Genomic DNA, 21,399 nt, shown 5'->3' with positions numbered 1-21,399 from the left:
TTCTCCCCAATCCTATTCAATACTTCCTCATAAGTTATGTGATCTACCCATCTAATCTTCAGCATTTCTTCTGTAGCACCACATTTCGAAAGCTTCTATTCTCTTCTTGTCCAAACTATTTATTGTCCATGTTTCACTCCATACAAATACTCTCAGAAATGACTTCCTGACACTTAAATCTATACTCGATGTTAACAAATTTCTCTTCTTCAGAAACGCTTTCCTTGCCATTGCCAGTCTACATTTTATATCCTCTCTACTTCGACCATCATCAGTTATTTTGCTCCCCAAATAGCAAAACTCCTTTACTACTTTAAGTGTCTCATTTCCTAATCTAATTCCCTCAGCATCACCCGACTTAATTCGACTACATTCCATTATCCTCGTTTTGCTTTTGTTGATGTTCATCTTATATCCTCCTTTCAAGACACTGTCCATTCCATTCAACTGCTCTTCCAAGTTCTTTGCTGTCTCTGACAGAATTACAATGTCATCGGCGAACCTCAAAGTTTTTATTTCTTCTCCATGGATTTTAATGCCTACTCCGAATTTTTCTTTTGTTTCCTTTACTGCTTGCTCAATATACAGATTGAATAACATCGGGGAGAGGCTACAACCCTGTCTTAGTCCCTTCCCAACCACTGCTTCACTTTCATGTCCTTCGACTCTTATAACTGCCATCTGGCTTCTGTACGAATTCTAAATAGCCTTTCGCTCCCTGTAATGCGAAATAATTTTGAATACGTTTTCTGAAAACAGTCTTGAGCAGCTCGCACGGCAGCCCACATCCAATGGAAATGTCTTAGACCTTGTAGTTACAAACAGGCTGGACCTTGTCGACAATGGCAGTATATAAACGAGGATTAGCAGTCATTGTGTCCATTATAGCAACTATGGTCACGAAAGTTAATAAATCAGTCACGAAGGGTAGGACAGTATTTCTGCTAGACAGACCAGACAAGCAGTTGTTAGCATTTCACATAGACAGTGAACTGACAAAATGGTTCAAATGACTCTGAGCACTATGGGACTTAACTTCTGAGGTCATCAGTCCCCTAGAACTTAGAACTACTTAAACCTATCTAACCTAAGGACAGCACACTCATCCATGCCCGAGGCAGGATTCGTACCTGCAACCGTAACAGCAGCGCGGTTCCGGACTGAAGCGCCTAGAACCACTCGGCCACAACGGCCGGCAAAGAACCCGAGAAAATTCTGGTCCTACGTAAAATCGCTAAGCGGGTCTAAGGCTTCCATTCAATCCTTTGTTGACCACTCTCGTGTGGCAGTTGAAGTTAGCTAAACGAAAGTCGAAGTTTTGAATTTCACGTTCAGCAAATCGACCACCGGGAGAAAAGTACAAACATTCCGTAATTTGACCATCGGACTCCCGTATGGACGAGATAGTAATAAGCGTCCCTAGCTTAGAGGAACAGCTGAAAGATTTGGAAGCATGTAAGTCACCAGGTCCGGACCGAATCCCAATTCGATTTTACAAAAAGTACTATACGGCATTTGCCCGTTACCTAGCGTGCAATTATCGTGAATAGCTCGCCCAGCACAAAGTCCCAAGCGACTAGAAAAAAGCACAGGTGACTCTAGTATATAAGAACGGTAAAAGAACGGACGCGCAAATTTACATGTCAATATCTCTAACTTCGGTTTGCTGCAGAATCCTTGAACATATTCTCTATTCGAATATAATAAACTTTCTTAAGACGGACAAGCTTATGTCTACAATTGAGCATGGTTTTAGAGAGCATCGCTAGTGCAAAATTCTGCTTGCCCTCTTCTGCGACTTTGATGGAGAGCAGCAGGCAGATTTCATTTTTCTAGATTTCCGGAAAGTTTTGTACACGGTGCCCCATTTCAGGCTGTTAACAAGGATATGGAATAAGTTTACAGATATGTGAGTAGCTCGAAGACTTCTTAAGTAATAGAACCCAATATGCTGTGCCCGAAGGGAAGTATTCATCAGAGACAAGGGAGACATCAGGAGTGCCACAGGGACCTGTGACAGGACCGCTTTTGTTCCCCACACACATAATGGTTTGGCGGACAAGCTGGACCGCGGTCTGGGGTTGTTTGCTGAAGATGCTGTGGTGTACGGTAAGGTGTCAAAGTTGACTGTAGGAAGATGCAAGATGACTTAGCCCTTTAGTGACCAAATTATTTCCAGGAGTTGTAGACTTTTTGTGAACACTTTATTGGGCTAAGGAACCATTCATAAAATCATAGTTTAAATCTTGAAAGTGAGAGTTTAGCCTAAGAATATAAAAAATTAACTCTGCAGTAACTTCTCTTGCTAATTTAAAAAAAAGTATATCCTTCTTTTTAGTACAAAAAGATGTTAAACATTACATTTATATTTGTATTTGTTCATATTGTCCTTAGAGTTCACTAAGGTTATGTACTATGGAACTTAGAGAAGCATGGTGCTACACACAAAGGTACCCGACTGTTGCTACACATTATTTTTGTTCTCTTTTCTTTGTTCTTGGTGCTACATTGGCGGCATCTTCTGTTTGTTGTACCTTTTGTAGGCAAATGAGTTCCAACTTTCTCCAGACGAACTTCATCTGGCACTCCAGACCTGTCCCCTTTCTCGTGTTTGAAAATGAACGGGCCCACTGCTTATGACTTGAGAATTCAGAGATAAGCTGCCTTGACAAGTGCAATCTAAATGTTAGCTGGTCTGCTTCTGTCTTCTGTAGCTTCCACATAATGTAGGAATTGACAACTGCCAAATCTACAAGAATGAAAAAGTGTCTGCGCCACCACTTCCATGAACGATAGCCTACAGCATACCGTTCATGCAGGTGATCAAATCTATCCACTCCCCCCATTATATTATTATACTCTGCCACAGCCACTGGGCAGAATACTTCACTTCTGCTTCCATCTTTGTTTCTTCTCAAAACAGTTGTAATGTGTTTGGATTGTGGTAATTTGATAGTATACAAACAGGTTTGCTATACTGCTGCAACATATGACCTAACAGAAAATTCGAATTCTGCCCTGCTAAGTCTAGAATTTTTTTTCAGCATATCTGTGAAGTACTTGGTGACTCAAAATCATCATCAGAGTCAGCATCGATATCTGAATCTTCTACATCTTCTGGTAAAGCATACAAAATTCTGAAAACCTCTTCTGGCATTAGTCCAGGCATTCTAAACAATAAGAAACAAACAATAACTACGATGCCGATTACGCAGCCATATGCATTGCACTTCACCCAAGTTCAGTGGGAAAAATAATCCCCACTAACTTACCTTGTAATATTTACGTAATTTTCAGTCAAATCCAGCAAATATACATGAATACTATCTCCCCCACAAATGTAAAAGTAGATAAATACGACACAAGTCACTTCACACGCAAAAGGAAAGCACACTATACAAAAAACACTGTGCCGGTCGAAACAGTGGCTCGTTCTCACGCGGAAACTGCGCTTCTGCATTGATTGACTAACAAGGAAGAAATACAACCGCTTTCGCACACCGGTTGACAATTTAGATGTAGTTAGCATACTCTAACAGAGCTGACAGCACAAGTTAGAAGTGGGAACACGGGTTACCACTGAACTTACAGCGAAAACAAATAAGTGGGAACTATAGTTCCCACTGGTCACTAAAGGGTTAGACAAAATTATCAGTTGGTTTGATGAATGGCAGTTAGCCCTAAATGTGGTAAAATGTAAGTTAATGCCGATGAGTAGGAAGAGCAAACCTGTAATGTTCGGATACAGTATTAGTAGACTCCTGCTTGATACAGTCAAGTGGTCTAAACATCTGGGAGTAACGTTGCAAAGCGATATGAAATTGGACGAGCATGTGATAACTGTGATAGGGAAGGCGAATGGTCGACTTCGTATTTATTGGGTCAATTTTAGGAAAGAGTGGTTCATCTGTAAAGGAAATCGCATATACGACGCTGGTTGGACCAATTCTTGTCGAGTGTTTGTGATCTGTACCTGGTCGAATTGAAGGAGGACATCGAAGCAATTCAGAGACCGTCTGCTAGATTTGTTACCGGTAGGTTCGAACAACACGGAAGTGTTGCGGAGAAAAAAATGGTCAAAAGGCTCTGATCACTATGGGACTTAACATCTATGGTCATCAGTCCCCTAGAACTTAGAACTACTTAAACCTAACTAACCTAAGGACATCACACAACACCCAGCCATCACGAGGCAGAGAAAATCCCTGACCCCGCCGGGAATCGAACCCGGGAATCCGGGCGTGGGAAGCGAGAACGCTACCGCACGACCACGAGATGCGGGCGTTGCGGAGATGCTTCGGGTACTCAAATGAGAATCACTGGAGGGATGGTGACGTTCTTTCAGAGAAACACTATCGAGAAAATTTAGAGAACCGGCATTTGGAGGTGGTTGCCAAGCGATTCTATTGCCGCCAATATACACTGCGCGTAAGGACCACGAAATTAAGATACGAGAAATTAGGTCGTATAGACAGTCGTTTAGATTAGGAAATGAGACACTTAAAGTAGTAAAGGAGTTTTGCTATTTAGGGAGTAAAATAACCGATGATGGTCGAAGTAGAGAGGATATAAAATGTAGACTGGCAATGGCAAGGAAAGCGTTTCTCAAGAAGAGGAATTTGTTAACATCGAGTATAGATTTAAGTGTCAGGAAGTCGTTTCTGAAGGTATTTGTATGGAGTGTAGCCATGTATGGATGTGAAACATGGACGATAACTAGTTTGGACAAGAAGAGAATAGAAGCTTTCGAAATGTGGTGCTACAGAAGAATGCTGAAGATGAGGTGGGTAGATCCCGTAACTAATGAGGAGGTATTGAATAGGATTGGGGAGAAGAGAAGTTTGTGGCACAACTTGACTAGAAGAAGGGATCAGTTGGTAGGACATGTTTTGAGGCATCAAGGGATCACAAATTTAGCATTGGAGGGTAGTGTGGAGAGTAAAAATCGTAGAGGGAGACCAAGAGATGAATACACTAAGCAGATTCAGAAGGATGTAGGTTGCAGTAGATACTGGGAGATGAAGAAGCTTGCACAGGATAGAGTAGCATGGAGAGCTGCATCAAACCAGTCTCAGGACTGAAGACCACAACAACAACAACAGACAGTCGTTAATCCCTCGCTCTGTTTGCGAGTGGAACAGGAAAGGAAATGACCCGTAGTGGTAGCGGATAACCTCCGGTACGCAATGCACAGTGGCTTGCGCAGTTGAAATGTTCAGATGCGTGAGAAGTCTTATGGGACTTAGCTGCAAAGGTCATCAGTATCTAAGCTCACACACTCCTTAACCTAAATCATCCTAAGGACAAAAACACACACCTATGCCCGAACGAGGACTCAAACCTCCACCGGGACCAGCAGCACAGTCCATGACAGCAGCGCCCCAGACCGCTCGGCTAAACCCGAGCGGCAACTTGCGGAGTATGTAGATCTAGAGTCGCAATAATACGAAACAATATCTAAATTCAAAATATTTTCCTGATATTGCATTAATTAACGGATAAAAGAAAGTATTGGCAAAAAAATAAAGAATCATTTTAATTGCGTAGGCTTCCGAGGCCAGAGTCAGTTGACATAAAAGTTTTCTAAGTATCGAATGGCGTCATAACGTAAAAAACGTTTACTGTTTTGAGGAGGTGGTTTCTCTTTAGGATATAATTTTCATATTGCTCAGCAGATTAAGCATTATTGTCACAACAAGTGACGAATAGAAAAAGAAAGTGGCAAAAAGTAAACAATCAATTATTTAAAGGAGGTGATTTCGCTTTGGAACCACTAGAACATACTGTTCTCAAACACCCATCACGTCATGTGATATACACTCCTGGAAATGGAAAAAAGATCACATTGACACCGGTGTGTCAGACCCACCATACTTGCTCCGGACACTGCGAGAGGGCTGTACAAGCAATGATCACACGCACGGCACAGCGGACACACCAGGAACCGCGGTGTTGGCCGTCGAATGGCGCTAGCTGCGCAGCATTTGTGCACCGCCGTCGTCGGTGTCAGCCAGTTTGCCGTGGCATACGGAGCTCCATCGCATTCTTTAACACTGGTAGCATGCCGCGACAGCGTGGACGTGAACCGTATGTGCAGTTGACGGACTTTGAGCGAGGGTGTATAGTGGGCATGCGGGAGGCCGGGTGGACGTACCGCCGAATTGCTCAACACGTGGGGCGTGAGGTCTCCACAGTACATCGATGTTGTCGCCAGTGGTCGGCGGAAGGTGCACGTGCCCGTCGACCTGGGACCGGACCGCAGCGACGCACGCATGCACGCCAAGACCGTAGGATCCTACGCAGTGCCGTAGGGGACCGCACCGCCACTTCCCAGCAAATTAGGGACACTGTTGCTCCTGGGGTATCGGCGAGGACCATTCGCAACCGTCTCCATGAAGCTGGGCTACGGTCCCGCACACCGTTAGGCCGTCTTCCGCTCACGCCCCAACATCGTGCAGCCCGCCTCCAGTGGTGTCGCGACAAGCGTGAATGGAGGGACGAATGGAGACGTGTCGTCTTCAGCGATGAGAGTCGCTTCTGCCTTGGTGCCAATGATGGTCGTATGCGTGTTTGGCGCCGTGCAGGTGAGCGCCACAATCAGGACTGCATACGACCGAGGCACACAGGGCCAACACCCGGCATCATGGTGTGGGGAGCGATCTCCTACACTGGCCGTACACCACTGGTGATCGTCGAGGGGACACTGAATAGTGCACGGTACATCCAAACCGTCATCGAACCCATCGTTCTACCATTCCCAGACCGGCAAGGGAACTTGCTGTTCCAACAGGACAATGCACGTCCGCATGTATCCCGTGCCACCCAACGTGCTCTAGAAGGTGTAAGTCAACTACCCTGGCCAGCAAGATCTCCGGATCTGTCCCCCATTGAGCATGTTTGGGACTGGATGAAGCGTCGTCTCACGCGGTCTGCACGTCCAGCACGAACGCTGGTCCAACTGAGGCGCCAGGTGGAAATGGCATGGCAAGCCGTTCCACAGGACTACATCCAGCATCTCTACGATCGTCTCCATGGGAGAATAGCAGCCTGCATTGCTGCGAAAGGTGGATATACACTGTACTAGTGCCGACATTGTGCATGCTCTGTTGCCTGTGTCTATGTGCCTGTGGTTCTGTCAGTGTGATCATGTGATGTATCTGACCCCAGGAATGTGTCAATAAAGTTTCCCCTTCCTGGGACAATGAATTCACGGTGTTCTTATTTCAATTTCCAGGAGTGTATATTTGAAAGCAAATTCGCATTTTTTCTAGATACAGTCCCACATCTCCAAACGTTTATGAACTCATAACGCCCAAAACAAATTACAGTCCTAAGTAACGAGACAAAATGCGCCTAAATTTAATAACTTTTTCATCAAAACTACATACTGTCCAGTGTTTTCATTTCGAGACATCTTATAAAAGCAGTAGTAAAAACTCAAATTTACGTTATCCTAACTTTAGATGTGCAGGGTGGTTATAATTAATGGGCAGCTACTCTCAGAGGTAGAGTGTGGCCTGGAATTATAGTATGACAGCGAAACTATGTGGATAATCTAATGCGTTAATGCAGAACTGATTTACGCTGAAAAAGCATTAGTTCCAGTTTCGGCCATCAGATGCAAAGCTGGCGCTGAGGACGCAAGAAAGAATACAGAAATGTTTCCGTATATAATGGTTTAGGAACGAAACATGGCCAGAAAAAGGTAAGCAAGTGAGAAAGACATATTGTTGATTTCATTATTAATCGCCGCTTACATAATTTTATCATTACGAGCATCGGAGAACTTGAAGAGATGCTGTACAGCGCCAGATATTCACCTGGTGGCCAAAAATAAAGCTGATTTATGTAAATCGGTTTCGATTTAATGCATCGGTATACCTTTCAAGTTTCGCTGCCATGCGACAATTACAGCTCACATAGAAAAAAAAAAGAAAAAAGAAAAAAAACGCATGCCACAGTCTGCTACAAACACGTAGCACAATCTATGCGCCGACTGTTGCTTTGAATGCTGTAAATGACTGCTACAATGTACTACGAGTACATTCGTAGGAATACCTTATTGTACCATTAGATGTATGTGTCTTGCAGCAGCATCGATGATTTCATTCTCAAAGCACCGGTACTCAAAAACAAAATTAATAAAATGGTGGTTTCCGGCAGAAACCACTGGTACTCAAAGGTATAATAAGGTGCACAAGTGGACTCCACTGCAAATAATTAGCCGGCGAGGTTAGCGCAAACGGGTATAATCGGTGCTCTGTATTTTCTTTTTGACTTTTTGGAAAAAACACATTCTCTTTGACACAAATTCGTATAATTAACGATTCACTGAATGTCAACCCAAGGCGATAAAGACGCGCTCAACCGATATACTATTTTCTGTTACGCCATCACAACAATGATTACCCATGCATGTAGCGACAACTATCTCTCTGACTGGCACTCTCATTGCTCGACAATTACAGGGCCGTTTCTATCATTAGGCATGACTAGTCTGCCACCTAGGTCCGCAAAAGCAGCAGCAAAGGGAAGAAGAAGACACACACAGCATCCATGCCTCACTGACATTCGAACCCGGATCCCTCTGTGACGAATGATAAAAAGCCAATCGCGTAAACCACTGTGCCATAGGGGTAGCTAATAAAAGTTGTAGATCTCTCAATAGAAAACCCAAACAATGTGTCTTATTTAATTAAGCGCAATAAAGTAGATGCTGAGAAAGATGAGATTAATTCCTCGTCCTAAAAATATTTCAACTATAACGGAAATGAAATAGCACCATAATTATCCAGAAGACCTAGTCTGATGCTGTGGCACGTCACGCACCTGTAAGCACAATTTCTAAATTCAAAGAAAAATTTATTCGTACCAGAAAACAGTTCCATGAGTCCATTTTCTTACAATTAAATAAAGTAACTGATGAGATATTTGTGTTGCTTGACCCTCTCCTAGCGGGTTAATTAGAAGTCGGATGTCGCTGTGAAATTTCCACTAAAATTTCGTCGGCGCAACTGACCGAGACATCTTCCGATGTGGCCAACACACTGCTTGAACCTGCTCCCGAAGTCTACTGTCTAATGCCAGTCTGAGAAGAAACAAGAAAGGCGCGAACGTGCCAGATTTGGTGATCTATAGTGCAGATATCCTGATCGGTAGCAGCAGATGGAAATTTCACGTGTGTCGTCTCGCTCGAGAACCATATTTAAAATCCCAAACTTGCTTACACTTCAAAATGGTTCAAATGGCTCTGAGCACTATGGGACTTAACATCTGAGGTCATCAGTCCCTTAGAACTTAGAACTACATAAACCTAACTAACCGAAGGACATCACACACATCCATGCGCGAGGCAGGATTCCAACCTGCGATCCTAGCGGTCGCGCGGTTCCAGACTGAAGCGCCTAGAACCGCTCGGCCACATCGGCCGGCTTGGTTACAGTCGTATGTTCAGTTGAGTTCTAGTTTAAAATGTTCGGCACATTCTTCCTATTTCAATTATTTTGGGAAATTTCAAACACTGAGGACAATAACTAACAAATTGAGGACAGTTGTTGTCCTCAACCAGTTTTAAAGGAAATGAATGAAAATTGTGGACTGTCCCCAGAAACGAGGACGTCTGATCATCTTTCTTTAGTGATTATTATGCCGTTGGATACTGGAGGTGGTGGAGGGTGAGTGGAGATATCGTGGAGGAGGGCCGGTGGCAGTAAAAATGAGGGGATGTCTTCACTTAAAACTTCCGGGCTGATAGGCTGTGGTGGAAGTATAAAACTCTGCCCTGACGTTTCGTCTCCGACTGCGGGAGACATCCTCAGAGGCGAAGCTTACATTGTATGATCAATGAGAGGACGTCTTTTTCCAGTTTTCGTCTAGGGCAGCAAATACCTAGCAACCACCCTCACAATTATCTTTTACATCCCGTGACGTGTGTGTTACCAAGATGATTCTACGAGTAAGGGATCGGGAATCCCTTACAGAATATGCACAGCTATTCTGTAGTAATGGTCTTGCGAGCCTAAACCAGATTCTATGGATAAATAAATACTGAGTAATGTTCGTGATTCCGTTGATAATCATGAAATGGTTCTACCTTCAGTGACGGAAGTATCAGTCAACATGCTTAGAAACTTATGTATTTGTGTATTTTTAAACAATTACTTCCTCCCCTCTCCGGCCACTAGTAGAGTATTGCCTCCTTTTAATCTTTCGTCTGCAGTGACAGCAAAGTAGGGAGCAGCGTGGCGATGGACTTGCCTTAGCTGTGGCTCGCTTTGGAAACACTTGTTGTAAGCTTACGTAACGCTGAATGCAGTACATATTAAAGGAAACGTCCTCATTCTGCCACTGCCAGGTCCCACGCCCACAATTCCTACCCGCTGCACTCACAAACATCCGTTCTCGTAGTTTTATTCGCGTCCTCCAGAGAGCAGCAGCAGCTGGTAACCCCGAGCTGAGCGCGCACGAAAAGCGTGTGTAGGCACAGGAGCGGGAGAAGGGAGAAGATAGGAGAGCGGGGAGGCTCAGAATGCGGGAGTAGCGTGGGAGGGGGGGTGAGGACGGGGGGGGGGCAGAGCTGATCTACAGCGTAGCAGGCAGACACGGAGCTCTGGAGGACCGGCCGGGCTGGAAGAGAGGCTGTGAGATAGGGCCAGCTGCGACAGCGGGCACTGGCAGAGACACCCGCCGTGTTCTCACAGACCTCACAGCTGTCCTGGACGTGGCGCCTGTTCGTCCTAGATATGTGGCACAGCTGCAGCAGCTGTCTCCATCAGTCGTGAACTGAAGAGAACGAATGATGTCAGCAAGACACGCCTACTGCTCATTTAACTTCTACATCTACATCTACATTTATACTCCGCAAGCCACCCAACGGTGTGTGGTGGAGGGCACTTTATGTGCCACTGTCGTTACCTCCCTTTCCTGTTCCACTCGCGTATGGGTCGCGGGAAGAACGAATGCCGGAAATCCACCGTGCGCGCTCGAATCTCTCTAATTTTACATTCGTGATTTCCTCGGGAGGTATAAGTAGGGAAAAGTAATATATTCGATACCTCATCCAGAAATGAACCCTCTCGAAACCTGGACAGCAAGCTACACCGCGATGTAGAGCGCCTCTCTTGAAGAGTCTGCCACTTGAGTTTGCTAAACATCTCCGTAACGCTATCATGCTTACCAAATAACCCTGTGACGAAACGCGCCGCTCTTGGATCTTCTCTATCTCCTCTGTCAACCCGAGCTGGTACGGATCCCACACTGATGAGCAACACTCAAGTATAGGTCGAACGAGCGTTTTGTAAGCCACCTCCTTTGTTGATGGACTACATTTTCTATGGACTCTCCCAATGAATCTCAACCTGGCACCCGCCTTACCGACATTTAATTTTATATGATCATTCCACTTCAAATCGTTCCGTACGCATACTCCCAGATATTTTACAGAAGTAACTGCTACCAGTGTTTGTTCCGCTATCATACAGTCATACGATAAAGGATCCTTCTTTCTATGTATTCGCAATACACTACATTTGTCTATGTTAAGGGTCAGTTTCCACTCCCTGCACCAAGTGCCTATCCGCTGCAGATCTTCCTGCATTTCGCTGCAATTTTCTAATGCTGCAGCTTCTCTGTATACTACAGCATCATCCGCGAAAAGCCGCATGGAACTTCCGACACTATCTACTAGGTCATATATATGTATTATGAAAAGCAATGGACCCATAACACTCCCCTGTGGCACGTCAGAGGTTACTTTAACGTCTGTAGACGTCTCTCCATTGAGAACAACATGCTTTGGTCAGTTTGCTAAAAATTCTTCAATCCAGCCACACAGCTGGTCTGATATTCCGAAGGCTCTTACTTTGTTTATCAGGCGACAGTGCGGAACTGTATCGAACACCTTGCGGAAGTCAAGGAAAATGGCATCTGCCTGGGAGCCTGTATCTAGTATTTTCTGGGTCTCACGAACAAATAAAGCGAGTTGGGTCTCACACGATCGCTGTTTCCGGAATCCATGTCGATTCCTACAGAGTAGATTCTTCGTTTCCAGAAATGACATGATACGCGACGAAAAAACTTGTCCTAAAATTCTACAACAGATCGATGTCAGAGATATAGGCCCATAGTTTTGCACATCTGCTCGACGACCCTGTGCTCTTTTCCAATCATTTGGAACCTTCCCTTCCTCCAGAGACTTCCGTGCATCGGATGAAGAATGGAAGTCTAGAACAATGAACAGGGAAATGAGACAAGACATCTCTTAATCACAATTATCACTATCTGTCATATGAGGCCTCCACTCTTCGTCAGGATAGTTCTAGGAAACATCTCTTCATTTAAATATATATTTCTGGGTTTGCAATACTAAAAAGGAACAGATGTTCTTGCGTTGCCTGGTGTGTGTCCGTCCTTGAAATGACCTTGGCTATGTTTGCACGCAAACTCACTAGGTGGCAGGGCCATGCTTAGCAACAAACTGTGTGGACTCATGCAGCATTAGTTACGGTGACACAACTGATGCTGACTGTGAGCAAAGAGTGAACATTAAGTTCTGCGTTAAGCCCAGGAAAATTCCCAGTGTCACCTGGACAATCATGAAGCAAGCATATGCAGGAGAGGTACTTTCAAGAAGTTGTGCTTTGTATGGCACAAAAGGTTCCGTGAAGGCAGAGATCCAACTGCAGGACGATCGCAGAGCTGGTCGGCCATCCACAGCATATACCGATGCAAACGTCGAATGTGTAAGGCAGTTATTGCTAGAAGACCGTCATGTAACTGTGCATGTGATATCAGAAGAACTTAATGTGAATGGTGATGTGTGCCACAAGATTTTACGCAAAGATTTAGGAAAACGGAAACTAATGCAAAACTTGCCCCTCTTGAAAGAGAATGAAGAATTTCTGCTGAATTTCTGGATAGGGCCAGATGTGATCCAAATTTCTGTCAAAGATTATTGCTGGGGATGAAAGTTGATGGTACCAGTACGACCCTCACACGAAGTGCCAAAGTGCTGAATGGCAGAGTCCTGGATCACCAGCCTCCAACAAAGTCAAACGACCATCTTCGAGAACAAGGACAATATTAATGACATGCTTTGATAGCAAAGGATTAGTTCAGCATGAGTATGGTCCTCCAGGTCAAACAGTGAGCCAAACTCTTTACATCGAAGTCTTGAAACGTTTGCAACAAGCAATTCGATGTCGCCACTCTGATTTGTGGCATTCTCACAACTGGTTCTTACTGCATGACAGTGGTAGACCCCACACTGCGTTATCAGTTACCGAGAATCTGGCCACACATTCTGGCATTGCCATCTCACATCCGCCATATTCTTGCGATTTTTTCTTGTTTCCCCGACTGAAAAGGCGACTGAAAGAAAAGCTTCATCAAGCTATCGCAGGCATCCAACGGGCTGTGACATATGAGCTTACAAGCATCACAGCTGAAAATTCCCCCCTGGCTTTTAAGGCCGTAGAAAACGTCTTGTATTGTCTGTGTCATTTCTGTGGCCCTATTTACTGCTCGACGATGGATTTATGTGGCCGAAAACCAAACTGATGTGGGTTATGGCTGAAGAGCTGTTGCACATCGGTTTCCCCTATACCTTTGCCACAATGTTAATGAGGCATATTGGTCAGTCTGATCTGTCCTCCGCTTCCTTGATCGTAACTGCATTTGCCGGCTTTCTTACATTCGGTAATCGTCCTTCTAGCGGAGCATTATTCATAAATATGTCGCGTATGGCGTATGGTACAATAAGTAGAGTAGCTTGTTTGATGGTTTCGGTGTGAATTCCATCAGGGCCCAGAGCCTTTTTGTTCCTTATTTTGTATATTGCCAATGCAACTGCTCGCAAGCAAAGGGTATGGTGATACCTTCGTTTTCATTACATATTAATCGTTTTCGGTCTCTTTCCTTTACGTGTACGGTGAAACCATGCTTCTTGTCACATTTGATGATTCTAGGTCAACGGAAGTGTGCTGTAGGTTCAGATGAGTGAGTCTGCGAGTGTCAAAATGGGTGATGTAAGTGGCTGGTCTTTGGATTGCATTATTTAGAAGCTTCAATTACTCACATCGTCAAGAGACCGTACACCTTACTAGGTGACATAAATTTCAAATTGATACATGTGCTCATTCCTGAGAACAGCGTTCTTAACAGTTGGACAGGTAGACAACAGGCTGACACTGAAATGATCCTATAAGGATTCCATTCTTAGAGACTGAGGAACTGAACGATTAAAAGAAGAAAAGGCGGCAGTGGGAAAGCTAGGCGTAATGATATGTAATCAGGTTGAAATATGGTTTCCCGGCTGAGACACAAAGTTGAAATATGCTCACTATTTATATTTACTTAAATTTGGCATATTTCGTGACAGTACCTTTTCCGTTAGATGTTTACAAGGCGATATTGGTCTTGGCTTCAGTTGTCTAGTGGAAGTATGATTCCACAATGCAGTTTTTGTCGGTTGCAGAAATGACCTGGTTCAATGCGTTTGCCTCATTTTTGGTGCTTCAAATACCATTTCTTCGAATGTAGTTTCTTCTTATAGTTTATATTAAAAATAGTAACATAATTCAAAATTATTTATGACGGCGACCTGCACATTGTTCTACCGTCAACACACACCAAGAGTTAACTGCCGACTGACTACAGTCAAAGACGACTCCAGCGTCAAAGAAATTTTACACAACATACAAGCTTCCACTTGTAACCAGTCTCTTTGAGATTCTTCGTCACATCTACTAATAGTAATCAATATGCTGTCACTCTCAAAAATATAAGTAAATTAACATAAGATAAGGCAAATTACAATAAAAAATTCTGACAAAAAATATAAGAAAACATTTACAATTTGGTATCGACAAATCCGGTAGAAAGTAACACATCTCCCAGATCCATTACAAGGTCAACTGACAAAAAAGGGAAGCCACATGTGTAGTACTGTGATACTTCCAAGTCTATGTACGACACACTTAAAGCAATACACTAAGGAGAAGTATTTCATAGAACTCGGCAGCTTCAAGTATTTCACTAGAAAACGAGGAGCATGGTAAGTAATATAAAAGTACTGCAGAAAACAGCATCTGAACTGAGTCGTCTCCTATCAGAAAATATTGCACATCCTATAACCACTCTCAAGATACCGTCTATTACGCCAGGTGAATTGAAACACTTTTCTCCAGCATGCGATTCACGAGACAGTATAGAGAGGACTACGGAAAATCAATTGCGAGACTCATAAGAGATGACAGACAATTGAAAAGCGATTATCAAGGAGGGCATGTTGACTCTGATGTTCACCTTAACAAAAATAAGAGAAAGACTATAATATGTAAAGGTTCTGGTGGACGTGGACATTTTGCCAAAGAACGTAAGAAATGTGAAAATGGAGAACGTAGCTCTAAATACAAGAAAAACAAACAGAACAAGATTGTTAAAAATGAAAAAAAAATCAAGAACCAAAACCGAGTTCTTTGAAACACTGAACTAACTACTCTAAAAAGAAAAACCGTAAAGAAAAAACGTGTTGTGCCGAGATGTAAAACCTATTTTCTACCCATTTTGTATCTGTATCGATATTTCTATGTCAGTTTGTAGTGTTGCTTATGTAGAATGTTGTATCTATCATGGAAATTCTTTGACTATGTATATATATTTCAGTTACGTGAACTTTTTGCCGATGTTGTGTAAATTATGCTTGTGAATTTAAATAACTACTGGAATAAATGTTATATAATGGATTGTAAATGACTTGGTCCATAGTTAGGGAACCTAGGGTTGAATGTAAAAGATGTGGGGAAGCCCCACAGCTATGGAAGTAGCCTGGCAGAGTGGAAAACGTGTGGTTGGTGGGTGAGTGGCAACTCGTCCTTTGTGACTGGTGGCTAACATCCCTCTAGCAGTAGCGCATCACTGTAACTTATATTAGGGCATTTTCGAGGCCAGAAGAGCTTGAGGGCAGAATTTATGGGCCTCAGATGCTGCAGTTCGTGATAAAACTGTCATGGCATGGTTTTTGGCCCAATAAAAATATAATTGTGGCGCTAAGAAGATCTGTAGCAGGGCGTGGCCAACAGTACTGCCATCACTGCATCACCGCCATGTTAACAACCACCAGTGCCACCAGCCTTCGAATAAATTGTTTATGTTTGGCACTCCGTCAATCGACCAGACATTTGTGATATTTAGTTGATTTTAATAATAATCTTCCTCTTGCTAAAAACTGTCTTACACCCGTGATTATCCCAAGTCACAAACGTGGACAGGAATCCTATCCTAGTGAACTTAATTCCGACTGTCCTCATTTATTATACAAAAATGGTTCAAATGGCTCTGAGCACTATGGGACTTAACATCTGCGGTCATCAGTCCCCTAGAACTTGGAACTACTTAAACCTAATTAGCCTAAGGACATCACACACATCCAAGCCCGAGGCAGGATTCGAACCTGCGACCGTAGCAGTCGCGTGGTTCCGGACTGAAGCGCCTAGAACCGCTCGGCCACCGCGGCCGGCCTTAAGTTATTATTGACAGACTTATTCGGCAGCTGTAAAAATAGTAATGATTGCTTTCTAATGTGTGGAGTTATAGTGTTTAAAGTTCAGTTTTGCAGTTTGAGAAATAATCCACTTCCAGGACATTTTAGACCAATCTGCAGTCATTCCCTTAAATAATTTGCCTTAATTGAAAATCTCCCTGAAAATTGTAAAGTTTTTATTATTTTATTTATGCACTTTGATTAGAATTACAATGTTTTATCAGTGGTTTTCCAGTAGAAAGTGTTTGAATTTGAATTTAATGTTGTTTTGGCATATGCACAGCCAATTATATTTTGAGTAAGTTAAAAGACAGTTTATCGAACCATATTTGTTATTTAAAGGTCTATAGTTTGTTGTGCGTTAGTTTCACAGCCAGTATAGTTAGATTTGCATTCTGCTTCATTGCTTCAAACCGAGTTTAAGAGAGAAACAATTACTGTGTTAGCTATTCTAATGCAAGTTGGTTAATCAACAGGCATAGAGATCCTGTACCTAGCAATGAAGTTATAGAGTATGATCATTAACAGACCCTCTGATTTAAATCAGAATCATTTCACGCTCTTCCCTGTTCAGTATTGCTACAAGTGGTTGGTGAGTGGTTCTATAAGCAGCTGAATCTACCTGAGCCCCCATATTACTCTGTTACTCGCCCCTGTGAACGGGAACGCGTTATGCAGATCTCGGTGCCTCTCGCGTCCATCTAGAAAAGATAACCTGAAGATGCCTAACTAAGGGCGAAACGCGTCGTTGAAAAATAAAAAACTAAAATTGCAACCAAGACTGTTTTTAACTAATACTAAATCCAGTCCATTTAAGGTACGTGTTGACGTGTTGCTGAGAGGGATATGTTACTATTTACTATGTCAATGGCCATTTGTTTGTGTGATTTTCAAGTCAGTAGTACATTTATGTGAAAGGTTAGGTTACTGTGTTGTAGTGTGAACGAGTATAAAGAAAGAACTTAATGTGTGTGTGTCATGGAAGGTTAGATTAGCATTAGCATTGCCTTCTGCTATATTGCTTGTCGTAAGAATGCCTATGTAGGCTGGCGACCGTTTTTAAAATGTAATGTTACAACTTGCTTTTGTGCTGGGAGAACGTCTGTTCCCTGACCCACTTGTTTACTGCTAGTTATACTCTGCTGGGCTTTTTCGGAAACGAATCTCAGCTTGATTGTTCTATTTCCGTGAGGTTGTCTCACTGTCACATCCTTTTAAAAATTCATCGCATAGGCATAACTTTAGCATCGATTGTCGTTTAAGACGACCGGTATTACCGTCACAAAGAGATGTTGAATTTGAACAGAAAGTGACAAAATAAACCATCCAGAAAAATCTTGTTACTGGATAAGCATCAAGTGACACCAGAAACCAAGTATATCGAAATTGATGATCAAGAAAATTAAACGGAAGGAAACGCAATTTTAGGGATAGAATATGTGGGATCGTGCCAACTCGTTTAATATAGGGTGCCTACGAAGCTGGCTTCTCAGATAGCTAGACAATATTCAAGCAGATCTTATTAATGGAGTTTATTACAATAAGTTAAATTAACAATACTTAACTCGGCGTTCCTACAAAGATGGGTCGCAAGCAAATGCCGACATGCAAATAATCAATGCCCTTCGATATACAGGGTGTTACAAAAAGGTACGGCCAAACTTTCAGGAAACATTCCTCACACACAAATAAAGAAAAGATGTTATGTGGACGTGTGTCCGGAAACGCTTAATTTCCATGTTACAGCTCATTTTAGTTTCGTCAGTATGTACTGTACTTCCTCGATTCACCGCTAGTTGGCCCAATTGAAGGAAGGTAATGTTGACTTCGGTGCTTGTGTTGACATGCGACTCATTGCTCTACAGTACTAGCATCAAGCACATCAGGACGTAGCATCAACAGGTTAGTGTTAATCACGAATGTGGTTTTGCAGTCAGTGCAATTTTTACAAATGCGGAGTTGGCAGATGCCCTTTTGATTTATGGATTGGCACGGGGCAATAGACGTGGCGCGGTACGTTTGTATCGAGACAGATTTCCAGAACGAAGGTGTCCCGACAGGAAGACGTTCGAAGCAATTGATCGCCGTCTTAGGGAGCACGGAACATTCCAGCCTATGACTCCCGACTGGGGAAGACCTAGAACGACGAGGACACCTGCAATGGACGAGGCTATTCTTCGTGCAGTTGAGGATAACCCTAATGTCAGCGTTAGAGAAGTTGCTGCTGTACAAGGTAACGTTGACCACGTCACTGTATGGAGAGTGCTACGGGAGAACCAGTTGTTTCCGTACCATGTACAGCGTATGCAGGCACTATCAGCAGCTGATTGGCCTCCACGGGTACACCTCTGCGAATGATTCATCCAACAATGTGTCAATCCTCATTTCAGCGCAAATGTTCTCTTTACGGATGAGGCTTCATTCCAACGTGATCAAATGGTAAATTTTCACAGTCAACATGTGTGGGCTCACGAGAATCCGTACGCAATTGTGCAATCACGTCAGCAACACAGATTTTCTGTGAACGTTTGGGCAGGCATTGTTGGTGATGTCTTGATTGGGCCCCATGTTCTTCCACCTACGCTCAATGGAGCACGTTATCATGATTTCATACGGGATACTCTACCTGTGCTGCTAGAACATGTGCCTTTACAAGTACGACACAACATGTGGTTCACGCACGATCGAGCCCCTGCACATTTCAGTCGAAGTGTTCGTACGCTTCTCAACAACAGATTCGGTGACCGATGGATTGGTAGAGGCGGACCAATTCCATGGCCTCCACGCTCTCCTGACCCCAACCCTCTTGACTTTCATTTATGGGGGCGTTTGAAAGCTCTTGTCTACGCAACCCCGGTACCAAATGTAGAGACTCTTCGTGCTCGTATTGTGGACGACTGTGATACAATACGCCATTCTCCAGGGCTGCATCAGTGCATCAGGGATTCCATGCGACGGAGGGTGGATGCATGTATCCTCGCTAACGGAGGACATTTTGAGCATTTCCTGTAACAAAGTGTTTGACGTCACGCTGGTGCGTTCTGTTGCTGTGTGTTTCCATTCCATGAGCTCTAACATGGAAAGTAAGCGTTTCCGGACACATGTCCACATAACATATTTTCTTCCTTTGTGTGTGAGGAATGTTTCCTGAAAGTTTGGCCGTTCCTTTTTGTAACACCCTGTATACAATTTCCATGCAAGTAAACAATATAGTTCACCAGTCACTGCTATAGTGTTTATATCACAGCTCGTCTTCTAGTGCGACTCTTCTAGTGCGACCGAGGCTAGTTGGATCGGCGCTTGTCTTCTCTTCGTATAGGTGCCACTCCTGTCGTGGTGTTGTCCTAGTCAGCGTTCTATTGGCTGACGTCGTCTCACAGCCTTGTGCTGTATAGTTCCAGGCCGACGTGCCGGCGCTTCATGTTATGCTGGAACAGAATAAATATGAGGAAACCTTTAAAATATGAATATTATGTAATAGCGTTATTTTCATACGAAGGCTGCATTAGTGGTTCAAATGGATAAAAGTAATAGACGCGCAAAAGAAATCACTTGAACAGAATGACACAAGGAAGTTGGTGAATCCAAAAGAGGCGATAGAAAAAGAGGTCTAGAGAAGCAAATGGATCTTTAAAGGCAAAATCATGATCGATACAAAGCTAGGCTCGTCAACAGAAAAAGATATAAAAATTTCAAGGAATTATTCAACCCAGTAGTAGATATCTGTTCGCTAAGATTGTTGTTTGCTCTGGCAGTAGAGAAAATTTTTCATACGCAAAAATAGGCTTTCTCAAACTGAAATTTGATGAAGAAATTTTCTTCAAGATAGTCGGATGATACAAAGAATCTGGAAACATTTATGTTTTGAAGAATGCTCTGTACTGACTTAATGGTTCAAATGGCTCTGAGCACTATGGGACTTAACACCTTAAGTTATCAGTCCCGCAGGACTTAGAACTACTTAAACCTAACTAAATTAAGGACATCACACACATCCATGCCTGAGGCAGGATTCGAACCTGCGACCGTAGCGGTCGCGCAGTTCCAGACTGAAGCGCCTAGAACCGCACGGCCACACCCGCCGGCTATATTGACTTAATCTCCACCCAGATGGAACAAAACTCTTACAGATTTCGTAAGGACAAATTCAGCAGAAATTTCATCAGTGCATATTTAAAGATTGAAGAAATGCAACGTGATTATGAGTGTCGATCATGAAATCATAATAGGAAAAGACCTGAAGAAAATTGAGACATGCTGAAGAAACTTAAGAAGAATTTTGAAATATCTGTAGTACGTGTTGTAGGAAGACAGCAATAAAATAACTTACGTAGTATAATCAGTGTGTATTTTGTTACAGTCGTAACAAACTGAACACACAAAGCACATTTGCTGCCGTTTTCCTGCTGTGTTATGCACCGAAACCCACGACCGCAAATGCTCCGTAGTAACTGATCACGTGCAAACTGAAAACGTCTGTAAGCACTTTTCGAGCGTGGAATCATGTTAACGAACTACGCTCAAAACTGTTTACCGCTAAAGGAATCAACTGGTCCTTCACGTGAGTAGACGCAGCCACGATAGACGCTGTAAGTGGCAACAAATCGAACCGATGCCTATTAACGCTAAGATCCGTATTAGGAACCGGAGCTGTGCTTAGTCGCCGAGTAATGTCGTGCGGCAGTTAAAGCAGGAAGAAGCGGGCAGGAAGAGAGGAGAAGAGTCGGCGAAAGCGGATTTTCCGGCAGCGGGACGAGGAGCAACAGACGGCGATGGCCGATCGGTCCGTTTCTCCGATAACGTTCGCGAGTGCTTTCTCTCGGGCCGGGCTCCGCAGCAAATTGTGTTTACAGCCATTC

The sequence above is a fragment of the Schistocerca cancellata genome, chromosome 5 (assembly GCF_023864275.1).
Source record: "Schistocerca cancellata isolate TAMUIC-IGC-003103 chromosome 5, iqSchCanc2.1, whole genome shotgun sequence".
In the NCBI taxonomy this organism is placed as follows: Eukaryota; Metazoa; Arthropoda; class Insecta; order Orthoptera; family Acrididae; genus Schistocerca; species Schistocerca cancellata.
This window is presented reverse-complemented; position numbering follows the sequence as displayed.